The sequence below is a fragment of the Salmo trutta genome, chromosome 6 (assembly GCF_901001165.1).
Source record: "Salmo trutta chromosome 6, fSalTru1.1, whole genome shotgun sequence".
NCBI lineage: Eukaryota > Metazoa > Chordata > Actinopteri > Salmoniformes > Salmonidae > Salmo > Salmo trutta.
The window spans coordinates 19,675,234-19,681,733 of record NC_042962.1 but is presented as its reverse complement, the minus strand read 5'-3'; positions in this window follow the sequence as shown (position 1 = coordinate 19,681,733).

The window sequence follows — 6,500 nt, the reverse complement described above, 5'->3', positions numbered from 1 at the left end:
GGAGGAGAGAGAGAGGGAGGAGAGGCATTGAGACGACCGAGAGAGAGAGAGAGAGAGAGGAGAGAGAGAGGAGAGAGAGGAGAGAGAGAGAGAGAGAGAGGAGAGAGAGGAGAGAGAGAGGAGAGAGAGAGGAGGAAGAGAGAGAGAGAGAGAGATGAGAGAGAGAGAGAGAGAGAGAGAGATGAGAGAGAGAGAGGAGAGAGAGAGAGAGAGAGAGAGGGGAGGGATGGGGGGAGGAGAGAGAGAGATTAGGAAGCGGTGTGAAAGATTAGCGACTGATCTCTGCCTCGATAAGCAGGAGGTCACATTGTCACACTCGGAAAGTGAGGTGCAGCCAAGGTCGACCCTCCTGCATCCCCTCTCCCTCCTCTCATCCCTCCAGCCCTCCTGCATCCCCCCTCCCTCCTCTAATCCCTCCATCCCTCCTGCATCCCCCTCCCTCCTCTCATCCCTCCACTCCTCCTGCATCCCCCCTCCCTCCTGCATCCCCACTTCCTCCTCTCATGCCTCCCTCCCCCCTCAGTGAACTATCTCTCTAACTGAGGGGCGGGGAGAGGGTAATGAAAGGAAATCAACATTGCTCACACCACTCCACCTGCCCAATTAATCACCACTGTGTGTGTGTGTGTGTGAGTGTGTATGTGTATGTATGTGTATATGTGCGTGTGTGTGCGTGTTGGCTATGTTGTTGGCTATACCTCTAGGCTATGTTAGCTCAGTGTCTTGGTTCACATAAGACTATACGAAGAATACCTGCTCATCCAGAGTGTTCTAGCACAGTGACCATATGGTCTGTGTTCAATTGCACTGAATGATTGTATTCATTTAGCATTGAAGGGTGATGCAGTAGAGCTACTGCAGTGCATTTAGGGAATTGAATAAGATAAATGTCATAATGGGGAAGTATGTATGAGCGACTTCAACCTAAGATCAACTTCACATTAGAGTTGCCCTGTGGGTAGTATAACAATGAGCCTGTCTGGGAAATATATGCACCAAATATGGTGGGGGGAACCACACATCATGCTGTGTATTTTGACCAAACAGTCCTTAATCTGTTTTGAATTCCCCCCTCCAGTACTTGACACTCTTTATGTGACATAACTCAGGTCTACCAACTGTCATGCCTTGTGGCACATGATTAAAAAGTGTTATTATTCAAAGTCAAATCTTCCTCTACCCATACAGTAGGCCAGAAAGCTGATGTCTAGATGGGTTTCTGATGGGATTGAAGTTTGAGTTGCGTTCAAGTTTCTCTTAGGAGTCTGGCCTCTGGTCTTAACAGTACTTAACAGTTTTAAAGAATTACCATCACGAATACCTTGACATAGCAGTTTTTCAAACATTATATTCCAGTACACATTTTCTTTGAAACGTCAACTATATTATGGCAAACTGCACTGTTAAAACATGAGCTGTTTTGCATTGTTAAACCCTCATGATTTAACCAATAACCACAAAACACGTTTTTAGAGAAGGGTTCCCTTACAATTAGACAAGTGCAATCATCGAAAAAATACTGCAGCGTTAATGCATTTCACAAATGTTTAATTAGACTGTATTAATTAAAAGATCTTCTCTTTCTTTCTCTCATTCTTTCCCTATCTTTTTTCTTGTTGGGATAGATCAGTAACGTGACCTCCAGTTAATTGAAACCCAGGAGACTTTTCTTGCATAAAATCAGATTTATCTATCCATAAAAGGATTTCATAAAAAATAGTCAAAATTCAGTGTCTGGCTAGTGCAAGGGCCTGCAGCTACAGAGGCGAGCCTTGCTCCAACCCTTTACCATTCCTCTGTCATCACGGAGAAGTGCTACAGCTAACTAGCTGGGGATCCAGTAATTAATAGCAGGGAAACACAGACATTATGTCTATAGGGCAGTCCCCCCCCCCCCCCCGAAACAATGAAATCAGTTCACCATCTGAAATGCACTGTCTGAAATGTCCCCCTGATGATAATGTGTAGAAAGTAATGATGGCCATTGTGATAATGAAAACAATTCATCACACAAACCCCACTAATGCTACGAGACAGGCTGGATGAATAGTTAGTTAACAGAGTGGCAGAACCATCTCTGTACAGTGCATTGGCTGTTTCTCTTGGGTCACAGGTGCTGTATAACCAGGCTGGCTTCAATGGTCCATTTCTTGATGCCAATGTCAAAACCAAGTTCAACCAAATCCACTAACAATGCATGGGGAAAGTGACAACATGTGATTATGATATTTCACTGTAAAATAGGTCACACTTTATTTTACCTCTATTTCCCATGTTATTCACCTAATATTTACTCATCTATTATGCGGTTACAATGGCTATTCCCTGGCAATTCAGCGCACCACAACTGCTGTAGCCACTGCTTCAAATGAATCACCAAGAAAGCAGAGGGAGGTTATTAGGTCATTATCATATCATTTTACCGTATCATTTTGATGCAAATACGAGGTAAATAGCCGACTGCAAAACAAAGGGAAATGAATATAATACACAACATCCCCCGTTACAACCCTGTATTACTCAAAGTGCAAAGGGATCCTTGACAGTGACGAGCTTCATGGCAGATTGAGGTGGTGCGTGGGCGTTAGGGTGAAGCGTTGGACGGCCATCTTCCAAACCATGTCCTCTTAGGGGAACTGGCTTACAGTACCAACACAGCTACTGTCACAGACCCCCACCAGAAAGAGTCCTTATGAGCCCTGTCCCTAAACAACCTGGAGCAGTGGTCCCGCCGCCTCCCGTATCTACAGGCAACCCAGTCATGCGTGCATCATCATCACGGACGGCACCTGGGATTGCCGTTGGTCCGCGTCCAAATACCACTGGATTTAGTGGTGTTGGATGGGATCCAGAGAAACCAGTGATGGGGCCACGCCTTCCTGCGTTGACAGATATGTAGCTCTGTATGGGAGGGAGGAGGGTCAGGTATTTTGTACCTAATTACTGAAAACACTGATTTTCAAATGAATGCATAGGAGAAGAAGTACGTCTTCTAATAAACCTGCCTTGGGGCTACCATTATTGATGTTACACCCCAAGGACATACGCACATATGGGCTCCTATCTCTGAACTGCTTAATTAATTCACCATAATATACCTCCTCTCTGGCATGCAACCGCTGACATTGTGGTGGGAAACGGGGCCCCATAATAAAAAATAAAAAAAAGCGACTGTGTCTGTGCTGCTTGCTTGCTTCCAAAGCGATACATAACACAGGCACTACAGCCATGTTGTCCCTCAAATCTGTGCTCCCAGCATCCCCCTCTCCTTCTACACAAATTAATAGGCAACCACCACTGAAGCGTTAAATTGCTTTGCGTTCGCCCCTGCCGACAACTGGATTATTTTTTATTAGAACAACAGCCTTCTGCTCAGCTATTTGTGTTTTTAAATTACTTCCCTTTTCGGTTGCATAAAAAAAAATTGTGATTGCTCATAAACAGTCATGGTGAGTAGTATCTTGTCGTAATGCTTAAACACACATTAGTTTTGTCATCATCAATATAGACTATATATACAAAAGTATGTGGACACCGCTTCAAATTAGTGGATTTGGCTATTTTAGCCACATCCGTTGCTGACAGGTGTATAAAATCAAGCACACCGCCATGCAATCTCCATAGACAAACATTGGCAGGAGAACGGTCTTACTGAAGAGCTCAGTGACTTTCAACGTGGCACCGTCATAAGATGCCACCTTTCCAACAAGTCAGTTCATCACAGTTCACCCTGCTAGAGCTGCCCCGGTCAACTGTAAGTGCTGTTATTGTGAAGTTGAAACGTCTAGGAGCAACAATGGCTCAGCCACGAAGTGGGAGGCCATACAAGCTCACAGAACGCGACCGCCGAGTGCTGATGCACGTAGCGCTTAAAAATCATCTGTCCTCGGATGCAACACTTACTACCGATTTCCAAACTGCCTCTCGAAGTAACGTCAGCACAATAACTGTTCGTCGGGAGCTTCATTAAATGGGTTTCCATGGCCGAGCAGCCACACACAAGCCTAAGATCACCATGCGCAATGCCAAGTGTCGCTGGAGTGGTGTAAAGCTCGCCGCCATTGGACTCTGGAGCAGTGGAACGCGTTCTCTGGAGTGATGAATCACGCTTCACCATCTGGCAGTCTGACGTACGAATCTGGGTTTGGTTGATGCCATGAGAACGCTACCTGCCTGAATGCATAGTGCCAACTGTAAAGTTCGGTGGAGGAGGAATAATGGTCTGGGGCTGTTTTTCATGGTTCGGGCTAGGCCCCTTGTTCCAGTGAAGGGAAATCTTAACGCTACAGCATACGATGACATTCTAGACGATTCTGTGCTTCCAACTTTGTGGCATACAGAAATGGTTTGTCGAGATCGGTGTGGAAGAACTTGACTGGTCTGCACAGAGCCCTGACATCAACCCCATCGAACACAATTGGGATGAATTGGAACGCCCAACATCAGTACCCGACCTTACTAATGCTCTTGTGGCTGAATGGAAGCAAGTCCCGGCAGGAATGCTCCAACATCTAGTGGAAAGCCTTCCCAGAAGAGTGGAGGCTGTTATAGCAGTAAAGGGGGGACAAACTCCATATTAATGCCCATGATTTTGGAATGAGATGTTCGACGAGCACGTGTCCACATACTTTTGGTCATGTAGTGTAGTGACCCATTGTACAATCATATTCTTTTAAAGCATAAACTTGGAAAAAATGTGAAAAATGTGTTATAGAGCAAGAGGAAAGAGCTTTCAGAGTATAATTTAGTTGTTTTGTCTCTAAATCAACATCATTGTGTTACAGTTGGTACTATAGCTGTCTTCCATAGAGATGAATTAAAGACCTTGCTTGGGTTCTTGCCTGTTTCGAGTCAGTGTCAAGGCAAATGTCTCCACCCAGGAAGAAGTGTGCACTGCAGACACCAGCTGTGTACTCATATTCCTGTTGTTTACCATCAGTACTCCTCCTTCGCGTGACAGCCACACGCTCATCCTCTCCACCACCACCACCACCACCACCACCAGAGATGTTTCTACATTTTATTTCCCTTCCCTTTCTCTTATCCCTCTACCTTGCGGTTGAGGGGTTCCTGCTCCTGACCATTGTCAGTGGGAATTTCCCTCAAGCCGGCTGTTGTGTACCCGCGCGTTCCTTCGCGTTGCCTCGCCACATATGCATGTCATGGAGTGTCAGGGCCAAGGTGGGCCTCTGACGTGATCGGCCCTGATGGCAGCATATTCCCTGCTGATGGAGGTGCCCAGGTATCAGGCCAACACAGCGCTCCCCTCATACGAGAGGTCTGTTCTGGGGCCGGCTGCCCCCCCCCCCCCCCCAATTCAACATGTCAGCCCTGTTTTTATAACGTCGTTGAACCTCCATGCTCCATTTCCCTCCTTTTCTCCTCATTTGACCTCCTATTCTTCCATTCCACTGAGCTCCAGCATTGAAAAGTCCATCATATGCAGACCAGACAGAAACCTGCTCCTGGAACACCTAGTCCCTATATATCAGCCAAGGCATAGGTCTATAGGTTCCTATTGTAGGCCGATTTACGCTATATAGGTAGGTATTCAACAAAAACACATTTTGTCTCCCTGGCTGCTAAAAGCTGCAGTGTGCGTCATTTAAGTCGTATATAATGAAATATGTGGCTTGGCGAGAGATTTTCCAAACACACTGAGAACTGTACTGGTACCCAGGGGGTTGCCTACTGCCTGACAGTGCAGCATCATGCAAAAGAGAGAGAGAGGAGCGGTGGTTAACATTCTGTATTTGTCTGCCTTTTGTAATTTATTGGAACTCATCTGTAACAGGGCTTGGCACTGATTTATATATTGATTTGAAAAATAAATAAAGGTGATAGAAACCTGCATCGGGGTGTAATGATGGACTGTTGCGACATGCAGGAGTAAGGATATGAAACATTGGGAGGAAATGAGATATTATGCCCCCAAGACAACTGCAGCCACCAGCCCATTCATTATTAGCTTGATATTTATTATTAAGAATTTCTCTTCATGAGTGACTGCAGAATATTTGGGCCCGCTCAAGCTGTTAAGTCCCTAACAGGAATGAAGTGCGTGGACCTCATTTCTCCCTTGTTGTTGCTGGCTGCTGACAGGGCAAATCTGGAGAGGAAGATTCATCACATGCATTATTGTTAAACACACACACACACACACATACATGCGTGCAAGCATACACACACCAATACACACTCATACATACTTTCATGCAAGGATGGGCAGTTTACATAACTTTGACACATCATGATCTGAATAATATACATGGGGTAGTCATGGCAACCGGGATCCCCCTTTACAGTCCAACACACATTTGTTGCTGTGCAAATACATTTATCTGTTCTAAGCCCACCACGTATATGAAAATGAATGCTTTAAAATGCATAACACACAAGCTCATGCATGCTTACCATTCCAGATTCACTAGACTAGACACCATTTACAGAAACAGTGGGGTAAATAGGGGACAGCTGTTTAAAGGAATTCCTACTTTCCT